General features: G+C 39.0%; 1 protein-coding gene across 2 annotated transcripts in view; it reads left to right on the plus strand.

Annotated features, from left to right (window-relative positions):
* Positions 1 to 1,726: 1,726 nt before the first annotated feature.
* The window catches only part of tbl1x (transducin beta like 1 X-linked), a 24,623-nt gene continuing 14,040 nt past the window's right edge, over positions 1,727 to 12,309 (plus strand). The window contains exon 1 of one of the 2 annotated variants that reach the window (XM_034886639.1): positions 1,727 to 2,080. The gene's annotated coding sequence lies outside the window, so the exon portion shown is untranslated. Of the gene's footprint in view, positions 2,081 to 12,012; positions 12,055 to 12,309 lie in introns of those variants that run through there. The other variant, XM_034886641.1, reaches the window with a different exon arrangement.

The raw sequence follows: 12,309 nt of genomic DNA on the forward strand, positions 1-12,309 counted from the left end.
ATGCAGGAAAGATGGCTGGTGATATTCAATATTTGTCTCATTGTCATCAAATTCCAGGAACAAACCCCAAAAACACAACAATTGTTTTGTCCTATACTAATAATACATGTGGAGCTAAATCCTAATGTAGTTTAATCCTCTGTGTCACATAGCCACATTGTTATCTAAAAGCTGAAATACACTAGTGAGCCACATTGTTGCACAGTGTGACATGTGCATCATGATCATAGGCACTGTAGTTTATTTTAAGTCAATCCCCCACATGCCGTCTTGCTGCCGTGAATAATAGTGAAGCACCACATTTATGTGAGATGTGTTTGTTTAAAACTGCGGTGCTGTTTTAGGAAGAAAATACTTAGCCTTTAAAATAAGTTTTAGATCTTCACTAGGAAGGAAAAGGCCTGGGGATGAGTGCCAACAACAGGAAGTAGAGACAGACAAATACTTTATCTTTGCATGGGGTAAAAAAGAAATCAAAGTGACTTTATCTTAAATGATATAGGCCTATAGTAAACTTAAGTTTAGGTAAGGGCTTTTAGAAATAGTGAAGTAATTAGTCCAAGTGCCACAGACACAACACACCATTGGACAGTTTATAACAGACTGCAAAAGTAATCGATTCAAATCAGTTTTTCATATTTTATTGGTAGGTTAACAGTTACATTTTCTATCAATTTAATTTCTTAAAATGGTTTAAATGCTGCTTCAAAGCATTCTCGAACCTACCAGAAAAAAAGATATTGTTTCCTAGATTTTTTTTTTGCCAGCTTGAATCCAACACAAATCAAGTATTTTGTCTAAAATATCAGAATCAGCATGTAAAATACACATCACATATATATATATATATATATATATACATTTCATTCTTTTATTATTGACAAATATTAACTCCCTTCTTGATTGACAAAAGAAAAAAAGTACAGCCGAGTTGACCTCAGTGTCCTAATTGGTGACTATGGAAATATTTACTTACTACTGTGCTGTCATTTTAACAAACAGTTTTAAATAAATCTAAAACAACACATTTAGCATGCAGTGAAATACATTGTAATTACTGTAAAGCTGGAGCAGTTGTGCTTAGAAAGGAATATTTAATGCGCACATACTGTCGTGTGTACGGTAACCAAAGGAATGTGTCACACCAGTGTAGAGCTGTAATGATGTCAACTTGTTATTTACTTTCCAAATCTGAATGACTGAGCAAGGCGAAAGGAGAATTAATCAACCGCTGTGTGTGACCGGGCAGGCGAAAAATAGTGGATGTGGGGGATGGGGAAGTGGCTCAGACTAGGCCAGCAAGGCAACAACATACTATACTGTAGTCTGTAAGACTCATTGCCTGCCCATACTAGAGCAAAACATCAAAGTAATAGTACACTTTAGCGCGGTTTTTCAAGACAGCTATTTAAACGGTATACGTTGGGCAACCGCATGTGTATTTTTGGTCTAAAAAAGCGCCATTTTAGGTTCACAATTAAGTTATAGGAAACATACAGTAGCTATGTGACTTTAATAGCACACAGTCGTTGAGAGTCGACAGTTTATCTCATACAGTAGTGTAAACTAGCCTTTCACGTTTACAAACTGACATTTGATCTGTTATTATGTGCAGTGAGATATACATGATATAAACTAGTACTAAATAAATTCATTAACCTATACGTTTGGTCGTGTTTTCAATATTCAGGTTTAAGGTCAGTTACCCTTCACCACCCTCTCTCTCTCTACTCTGTCTACGTCTCTCTCCCGCTGCCGATCAGCGCCTGCTGCTGCTGTCTCTTTACGTTCCTGATCTCAGTAAACGGTGAAACTCCACAGAGTGACTAGCTTGCACCCTCGGTCAGAAAAACTCGGGTATAGTCCAACTTAAGCGCCAGTTGTGAGTGTGTCTAAGCGATTACTGCTTTGTTAGCACACCACAGTCCACAGTGAGTCATATGGCAGCGGTCGGAACTTGAAATATGACGATAAGCAAAATGGGAGGAAAGTCGTTGCTAGCTTGCTGAAGTTGGAGGTTCTCCTTGTGGAAGAGGAAGAGGTGGCGGCGGACACCACGAGTTCACTCTCACAATAAAAGGTATGCGAGTTTAAGTGGCATGGTTCGGGCTGCTGTGCATTCGGGCTAATTAACGTTATGTGTTTGTGTGTTGGTTATGAGCGAAAACGTTAATGCCATTCAAACATTGGTGATCATGGCGTAGATTAGAAGCCTGCCCGGCACATAGCTTAGTCACCCTCTGACTCTACACGTGTGTTGAAAATCTCGCTTGTGTCTTTTTATTTTGTTCTCTTTGTGTTATCCAAACAGCCTACTTTTGTGAAGCAATTTCCCCCCCCCCACACTCTCTCATTAAAGCGGAATAAGTTTTTGAGGTTGACTGTTGTCCCATTTTGGTGAATTATTAGGCTATCTAACTCTAGTGACCACATGAAGTTGCACCAGTGCAGATTGAATCATTTTGTTCAAGCTCAAATATGAATAATACATATTTGTCTTGCCATGCAGACTTTGGAAGCGCATGTGTGGGGTGAATACATTTAACTGTACTAGACACTGCCAGTTTTCAAAGGACAGTTCGTGTTACTGTATAACTACAATGTTAAGCTGTTCACTGACTCTGTGTCAGCTGTAGCTGCTTTTAAAGCACAACAGAGGCGCCAATTTATTCAAGAGACTCTGCTAATTTTGAAGCTTGATGGCATGGACATTTTATAAGTTAACAAAATACTCAATAAACTGGGCAGTGACCTATACATTCTGCTTATCTTCAGTTAGTAGCCCCGGCTGTTCTTTAGTTCTTGGAATAACGGGATGCAGCATGTACAGACACAGCTGAGATGTCTCATCTATCCTCTGAGCATAAAAGAGTTTATTATCTCCATCAAAGCAAGACATGAGAAGGATTCAGATGCAAAATAACTGCTAAAGCACACTGTTGTTTGAATGTGGCCTTTAGCTGATTCCACTTCAATTGCCCAAATTATTGCCAAAGTTATGCCCCCATTTTCTTCTTGACCTAGTGGGTGTTGTATGTTCACAATATCAGTCAATGTGGTTTGGCTGCTGAAATCAGACGAGCGTTGCAATGGAGATTTCTTTGATGAGAACACTCATCTGACACAGACCGGACTTGGGTTGATATTTTGGTTGCCACCTATTTTTTATTTATTCATTTTTTTATAAGAAGCCAACTATTCTTCACTAATGCCATCGCCTCAGAGATACCACAACTGATGTGATCAGTGGATTTATATATTATTAAAAAGAACTGGGGTTGTAACAGTACAGGACAATAGGATTATGTAATAGGGTTGCCACTTTTTTTTAAATGTCAAGGTTAAGCTATAACATGTAACCCTTTCTAATAAATTTGAGCTCATCTCACATAATCTTATCTGCAAGTTCATTGTCTAATTGATGTTTTTTATGTTGTTGACGTCCTAACCTAACCGATAACTTCAGATTTGTTCTCTTGGTGATGTAACTGGAAGGCAGTTCGCAAACAGCTTTACTTTTATCCAATATTTTTACATCTTTTGTGGAATTCCAAAAGGCTTTCACTTATTCCCAGACGGTTTGCAGTCATTATTATTCGTTCAGCACAGTTCAGGGGTTTACTCCATTTTGCGTAAACAAAGAGAGAGCATAGTTTACTGAGGCCAGAGGGCATGCTATAGATCAGAGACCCCATGAAGTACAAGGATTGCCCTGTTGTACTTTCACACTGTATAATTAGTAGTTTCGGTTAAATCTTTCAAAGATTTTGTAAGTGGACTTTTGACTCAAGGTTATATATCGGTAAATAGTGACTGTCCTATCATGTAATGTTATCATTTTATAAAATCTGCACCAATGCATGGTTTTAAGCAAACTAGATCTGAGGGAACAACATTTTTGTACCAGAGTCTGGACTTGCAGTGAAACCCTAATTGCAGTGGTTACAAAAACAGATTTAGTGCTAGCTATTTAAAGAACAAAAGGAGTTTTATTATGTCTTAATTGCATGTTTCAGACTATTTACGTACCACATTTCCTTGTATTGATCCCTGAATATGTTATTGTCAGTGCCTAAAGTCATTACTACCTCTCATTGATAGCTCTTGAAGGTGGTTTAAATTGAGCGAGGAGCAAGACTTTTTTCTCAAAGCTTCATAGACTTTAAATCATTCCCAGTAAACATTTTGTTTTAAGGGTCTTTTATTGTCTTTTAATTTGGTGTTTAGAAGACGGACAGGTACCTTTTGTACATAGGCCTCAGATGGCATACATTTATTGTCTATCTGCCTCTTATTCAGTGACAAGATTTGAGTTGAAACTTAATGTCTTTGGTTTCAGTGGTGTACTGTTTGAGGTTAGACAAAAGTGGATGGGGTACCATACGTGAAGAATCAAAATTCTATTAATCTAATGGCTTGTAGTCAGTCCTCAGATTTTTGATAAGTCATTTAAATGTAATTACTATGAACTTGGTAAATTGAGGCACAGAAGAGACAACTATGAATCAAAAGTACATTATGTATAACTGTTCAAAACGGAAATGATCTCAGGCTGCATCTCCTGCTCAGAAGTAGGGCAAGGAAGTCCCAGAGTAAACCCATGTCAGCCTTGTGTTGCTGCAAAGCTCTCTATCAGGCTGTCCAAATAGTTCTGTAGCAGTATTTATTTATGATAGGCCATGGGGCGAGGTGAGCCATTCTCTCCTTCCAAAGAGTTATACAGTGTGCATGGGCTACCAGCCAACTGGCAGACTAGTGGATACTCTGAAATAACGACCATACAAGTTATGGCTAGTTCAAGGCTATAGTTATTTATCTGGATTTATTTTGGATCTAGGGCAGCTGTTTATAGTTGTGCGAACTTATGTCGGTTGTCCTTGTGTGTATTCAAATTGAAATAAGTAGGAGGAAGCAACATGCCTTCAAAGCTGTGTTATATGTCCAACTGTTTGTGTCTAGCAGCAAATCAGTTTATATTTTCATTTTTTCTAAAGAATGATTGAGTTTCATAGACTGGGTAAACCCAGCCCAGTCTGCTGGCGATTTGATGTCGCACTGCAGCTCGGGCTGCAAACCCGTGCATTTTTCTGTCCTGCTTCCGTTACACATCTACGGGGACCAATCACAAACTGGCTTATTTACCTGGCGCGCTATTGGCGTGATGACACGATGGCGAAAAAGAATTGGCGGCAATCCGCTTAATGTTTAAATTACCAAAATTGTAATATGTAAACATGGCGGCCACTGAAGCGCAGCAGTCCGGTGATGCTGCTGTTGCTGCTGCTGTTGCTGCTGTTTTTTTTTTAAAGACTTCAAAGGCAAGTTTTCTCTGAAAACGGAACAGAACTTGCCCTGGAACAATTCCTAGCAAAAGGATGTGTTTGTCCTACTACCGACCCGACCAGCTCTGCACCCGGATAGTTTGTCTGATTGGATGGACTATCCAGTTGCGTACTGAGTAATTTGAAATATGGCCGTTGATCATGCATCCTGTGCTGTAGAAAATACAGAGCAGATTCCCCACACTAATGTTCAGTCTTACAAGATTGAACTTGGTCTGGTGATAACCAGAATCAGTTCTTGAAAGACTTGGCATTTATTGTTAAGGAACCTGTTCACTTTTAGCACAAATGCTTAGCCAATAGTCACAAACGTTTTTTTTTTTTACTACAAGGTCAGTCTGTTACTATGTTTCCATCATTCTAGTGTGCCTCTGAAGTAGGCACATCATTTTTCAAAAGGAAAGTGTTAGGAGCACTATTACTGCTGGCGGATGACTGTTAAGGAAGTTGTGCAAGCACATGCACATTCTCTTTACTAAAGAGAACATTGCTGTTTTGTCTTCACCGCCTCCTGTTTCAGCCACGTTCTTATCTTGTTGGATACAGTGTGTATTGTGTAGCAGTGAAGTAAATGTAAGGATTGTGTAAAAACAGGACCGCGTCTGAAAAATATTACTGAACCAGAATTTTGTACTGATGAGTAATTAGGAGAGTTTCATGCCCTAACAAGCCAGCGACGTGCTTTTTGCCACCTACCATTGTCTATGGAAAAATGTAATGGGACATACCTTTCCAAATAGCTCCTCTGTATTAGATTTGATTTCTTGCCATGATACTTCACAACTTCTTATCTATTGTAAGATTTATATTGAGACAATGCAATAGTTATACATTTAGTAGAGAAAAAGAGATGTGTCTGAGCTGTGACACTGGTAGTCCACTAGAGAGCACTGACTGTAAAATGTCGCTCAGCACAATATTTCGTTATATATCATGGCCACAACTCTCTTATAACCAAATTCAATGGGGTTATCTGAAAATTTGCGCTATTGTGCATTATAGTGATGCACCGAGACCAGTATTGGTATCGCCTCCGATACTGGCTAAAACGCTGGTCTCGGGAAGTACTTGAGTTCATGCACCGATCCGATACCACGTAATAAAGCCCTAAGGAAAATCTATGTTATGGTAGTTTATTATTAGGGGTCCAAGCTCGAGGGTGCATGGCCTGCAACTTTGCCATATCTCTGCCAAAATAAATGCTGTCAAAGCCAAACTTTAGAATATTCCTTGGTATGACCCTCTGAGGCTCTAAAACCAACTTCGCTACAAATACACGCTACAAATACAAAAAGTTTATATCTCATGAACCACTCATCCGATTTTTACAAAATTTGATGGGTACCATCTAGGTCCACTCCTTGCAGTGGGGTAATGATGGATTCAAGTGGGCGTGGCCTATGGACCCACGTTTGGACTAACCACTTACACTAAAGTGAATTACTTGAAATTAACAGGGTAGATGTACAATGGGTAGGTGACCTGACTTCCCAAATATTACACATGTGGACCATTAAGTGACGCTACAATGAAGTCAGATGTGTTTTTGCCTGTAACTCCCTTAATATACATCACGCATCAAAAATCTTTTTAAGCCCCGTGTTCACCGAATTAAGCCGAGTCTCCTGATATTGGCAATTTATTTGCAATATCGCGCTAAGCACAAAACCTACTTTTTCAAACTTGCATCTCCAGATGGCCGTGACAAAAACTTGTATAACGAATTTTGCTATGTTAACATATACGTATTTGACAACCAAACAAATTTTCTGCAGCAAGCTACAAAACACACATCATGTCATATCTCGACTAAACGTAATGTTATCATTTTGGTTTTGCCGAAAAACTCAATGCATTACAATGGGACATTAGTAATTGCAATATCTCTGCCCCAGTAAATGCTATCCACACCAAACCTGTGACAATTGTTTGGCTTGCCGCTCGGAGGCTCTGTACCAAATTTGGTAAAGATAGGCCATTAAGGGGCGCTAAAATCAACGTAGACCATTTTGGGTCTTTTTATCCCTTCTGAGGTTGAGTGCATCATATATGACACCAAACGGCAATTCTGATTCATAACTTTGTAACTCAACAATGTGACTAGTAGAAACTTACCGTCTTTTAGAGCTAAAAACTAACAGTCGCCCTGTTCTGCTGATGTCGCCGTTGTCTTTCTATCCCTTACAGAAGGTTTTGTATCCAGCCTAGAATTTTTTTGGGGTCAATGTGCAATTAATCCGTACTGTTACATGCAAGATTGATACACTGTTTGTGGGAAATGCAACTAATGTGTCCTTTATATGAGTTATAATGTTCAATTTGTTTTTGTGCACTGGACGACTCCAAATATATAGAACAGTTTTTGGCAACACAAATGTATATCTGTGAGATTCATGTTCCGTTTTATTTTTTATTTATTCATTTGTCTTTATGGTCCTCCTACCTTTTTTTTAAAATTTAAGTGACCTCAGTGCTGCACAAATATTCTAACAGCCCAGTTTTTCCTAAAAAGAAATGCTGTTCATAGATTGACTATGGACATCAGGGTTGATGTTTTACAAGCTTTTATAGAAAATGAGATCAGACGGACCAGAGGTTTTTGAAAATCCTTTGGGGACCTGGGATGTTTACAAAGCAATGTACCGCCAACCCTGGGGCTCACGTCTCTCTATTTCCTGACTTTAGCCTCCCCGCGTTACGCTTCGGGTTCCGCTTTCGCGAGCTCCCCGGTTCGCCAGTGTCAACTGGCGCGGGGAAGCTTGCCATTCTAGTTCATGTTCTTTCCCCCGTTATGACTGACTGTCAAACTGGATAATAAAAGAGAGTTCTGTGGCATTCACTGTTTGTGTTTGTTCATGTTTCACAGAGAGTTTAACCTGAGTCAGACCAAACAACAAAGACAGAAATCCTACCACATCCACACAGGGGTAGTAGTATACAGTTGTTAAAACATAATGAAGTATATTTTACAATGGTATTGGATCAGTATTCTGTATTGGCCCCATGCAAGTTTAGAGTCCCGCGGCCCTTTGCTGCGTGTCATCCACCATCTCTCGCCCCCTTTCATGTCTATGTCCCTGTCACTATAATAAAGGGAAAAGCCCCCAAAAATAATTAAAAAACAAAAACAAGTCATACGACAGTGTGGCCCTACTACCAATAGTCTATGTGTGAGAAAAGACCTAAAGCCTAATCGTTGGGCAAATGTGTACGTGCATCTAATCAAGGTACCATAAAGACAGGGCTATTGCTCTACACTTATGGTAGACTAGTTGATTAATAATTTTCATTAAATCGTTTTTACGTTATCTTTTTAACCTTTGTCCTGTGAAGTATTACGTATTCAATCACACTCAGTTTTTAGTACAGAGTTTAATGTTGCATTGATTGCCTCCCAATAAATCTATATTTTTGGTCAGGTGTCTTTTCGCAATATTAGATATGTACCTAATTATTTTTTTAATCAGCGATGGTTATTTGTTGTCTATAACTTTGTGTGTTTTCATGATCCAAATACCCATACAGATTAAACATTTGTTTATTAGGATCCTCATTATCTTTTGCATCGCACCAGTTATTCTTTCTGGGGTCCACACAGTTTACATAGTGACAGAAATGTAAAAATGTACATTCACACTATTCATTGTAATACACATGTAAATAAAAACGATACCTATTAACATAATTTAAATAACACAAACGTAAAGAAAATAAACCAACTAAATCTATCATGATCTAACAGATAAGTGTCTAGTTTTTCAGTTTCTCAAGTAACAGCCTTCTGGCAAGTGCCAATTACAGGAATTTAGTCCGGATTTTCCACACGCCAACAGCAGGCTAAATATCTGGAGCTGTCGGGAAGCTACAGCCAATGAGAGCACAAAACGTGGACTCTGGGGAAACCAGAGAGGTGCATTTGCACCTACACTTGCAACACGGACCAACGTTGTTGTTGGACATGGAGAAGATGGGATATAAATATTAAAGATGTGTGGAAACGGGCTATTTAGCAAACGTGTACCAACGACAGCACCCCGTAAAAGCACTCTGATCTTTTTTTGCGTATTATCGCTGACATTGAAAACATTTCTAAACATTTATTCCGTATGTGCAGGCAATTGCTTAGCAGGATAAACATTGTGTAGAACACACACACACACACACACACACACACACACACACACACACACACACGCTCTCTACCAAGGGAAATCTGTGTGTTAGTGCCGTGTCGGACAGTGTAAATGCTAGGAAAAGAAACAGTCAAGGAAAAGCTTATAATGAAGATCAGTTTTTCAGTTGCCTGCCTTGTTTGTTTGACCCTGATGGAAGGAAAGCTCAGAGAGTGGGGGGTATTTGGGGTGGCATGAGCAGCTGTTGACAGAGAAGCAAGATCTTCTGGTCACCATAGCAACACTTGTATTGCCCACACTGTAGTGTCTCTGTGTTTACAGCTCATTTGTGCAATCCTCATCTTGCTGAAAAAAAGAATTGCCTGGCTGAGTCCTCTGTGTTGGCTATTACAATCTCAAGGGCACTTCTTTCTTATATTGAGTTTACATTGACTCTGCTAAATACAGTCATCAGGTTTCTTTTCTCTTAGTGAAACTGGGCTTACATAAAGGCTTGTCAAGACAGACTGTCCGTTCACATAAAGATGTAATAGTTTCAGTTCCTGTCAGTGGTGGAGACAACAGTTGCATCTACGATTTATGTCAACACAGCCAGACGACTGCCAAAGCTTCTCTCCGTTTTACAGTTTGTTGTTTTTGATACAGATCATTTACTATATATTCCACATGCAATACACAGGAACCTTTGGCTCATGCAACATAGAAGTACAAAACATGCACTGGCCTATATTTGAAGCCAACTTATTCTACAAACTTGTCAGTATTGTACAATGCATTTTATTAATGTAAAAGGGATTGTGTTCAATTGTTCATTCAGTGTCCTTGACGGGTTCAAATTGAGCAAAATACTATTGTGTGCAAATTCTTATCTGAATGCAAGAGCATTTTGTTGAATGAAGGTTTTTTTCTTTATCATTGTAACAATTGAGGCAAAGAATATCTATCTAGCCAGTTTTTCTGATATATTCATCTAAATAGCATCAGGAAAGATTCATATTTTATTATGTTGGTATATGTTCTGCACGGTGCATCAAAAGATTTTCAGCATCCCACAATTTCTGCACAACGTATTTATTTGCCACCCGCCCCCACACAGCCATATACACATGTAATGCATGCCCCACAGCGACTGGATCCTTGTGTGCTTACATGCACAAATGAAACCAGGTTATTATGAGAAACCACAAAATCAAAGTGTCTTTTTGCTCTTTAATAACACTGTTACTGTAAAAGCTGTCTTTGGGACTGGTCACTAATCAGATTTTGTTCCTACCCCGTGCTATATATTTTTTTTACCAAGGCTGACATATTAAAGACTTAAGGATATGAGATGATGTACATGTAAACTATATTAATAACATAAGACTTGTTGCATAAGACCTGGTGTCCAGACAAAAACTAACACTGAGTTGAATAATTGCCGGGATCTGTGTTGGTATGGGATGTTGCTATAGATACAGGATGAAATAATGTTGAAGTATTGTCCACATCAATAGGAAAAACAACCCTGGCGTTCTCTTCGTTGAACAGTTAGACTTCTGGTATTCTTGTTTCTACAGAGAATACTAAATGACACCAATAGGCAAGAGGGAGTTGTCATTTTTATTTGATGCTGATGCTAATGCATGAGGGTTGCCATCATGATGAATCCTTTCAGTCCTGGTTGTCTGTCACCATCCCCCATTCATTCCCCTGGGGAAAAAATACATTTTCTTCACTGAAAGAGAAAAATACTCACCTAATTCAATTCAATTCAATTTTATTTATAGAACGCTAAATCCCAACAACCGTTATCTCATTGCGCTTTTCATAAAGAGCATGTCTAGACCGCACTCTGACACGCATATTGCTGCAACTCTATCAAAGTGTATAACAAATATGTGTAATTCTGAGGATCATAGCATTGGTGCATGTTTGCAGTATCAGTGGCTGTAAAAGGCAAGTGCTGCAAATGCGCAAGTGCCTTAAACCTGCATTCTATCTGAATTCCAGCAGGGGGCGAGACTTGCAGTTGCAAAAGGAGGTCTGTTTATGTGAGAAAGTAACCTGACTTGATTTACTAACTCAATTATTTTCATAATGAGTTTTTTGTCTCAATGACAAGTTTTAAGTTGTTGGTCTCGTTGATTTTAAAATTGGCGATAAAGCAGAGGGTGTTTTAGGGCGCGGCTCTGATGGGATTGCTAGTGAAAGTGTGTAACGTAACGCATAAGCATCTCCTCCCTCTTGCTAAAATTGTCACATCTGCGACCGGGATGGCTGCGACTGTAATGGCAAACTGGACGACTAATAGCAGATCTCCACAATCACGTGGGGGGCGTCACACTTGCGCTTTCCACTAAGATACAGTCTATGGTTCTGAATGATAAAAAAAAATCAAAAGGGAAATGTATTAAGGGGAATTCAAGATGTTTTCAATGTTAATTTATTTAACTCTTTTTAAGATTAAGAAATGCATCATCTTTGCAAAAGTCAATGATTAATTGTATATGTGTATGTAATATTGACCAAGGTGTGTGTGTGTGTGTGCGCTTAGCCAACAGTCTGCAGGTTTTCACTCCAACTGATCACATCAGCAGTTAATTTCACAAATTACTTTTTCCCCTTTAATCAAAGGAGTGCTAATCAGTGGGCAGTGTCTTTGGGTTGAATGAAAACCTGCCGATTGTCTCATGGCGTGGGAGAAGTGTTTCCCCTGGAGACTGAAGGCTCCCATCCCCCACTGTTTGCTGACCTACATTAGCTGTCGCTAAGTGACTCATTGAGAGAGTCAAAGAATAATGCACAAATGGTTGTTGTGATTACCTGTGTGGGGATCATTATTTATCACCCAA

Source organism: Etheostoma cragini, chromosome 11 (assembly GCF_013103735.1).
Source record: "Etheostoma cragini isolate CJK2018 chromosome 11, CSU_Ecrag_1.0, whole genome shotgun sequence".
In the NCBI taxonomy this organism is placed as follows: Eukaryota; Metazoa; Chordata; class Actinopteri; order Perciformes; family Percidae; genus Etheostoma; species Etheostoma cragini.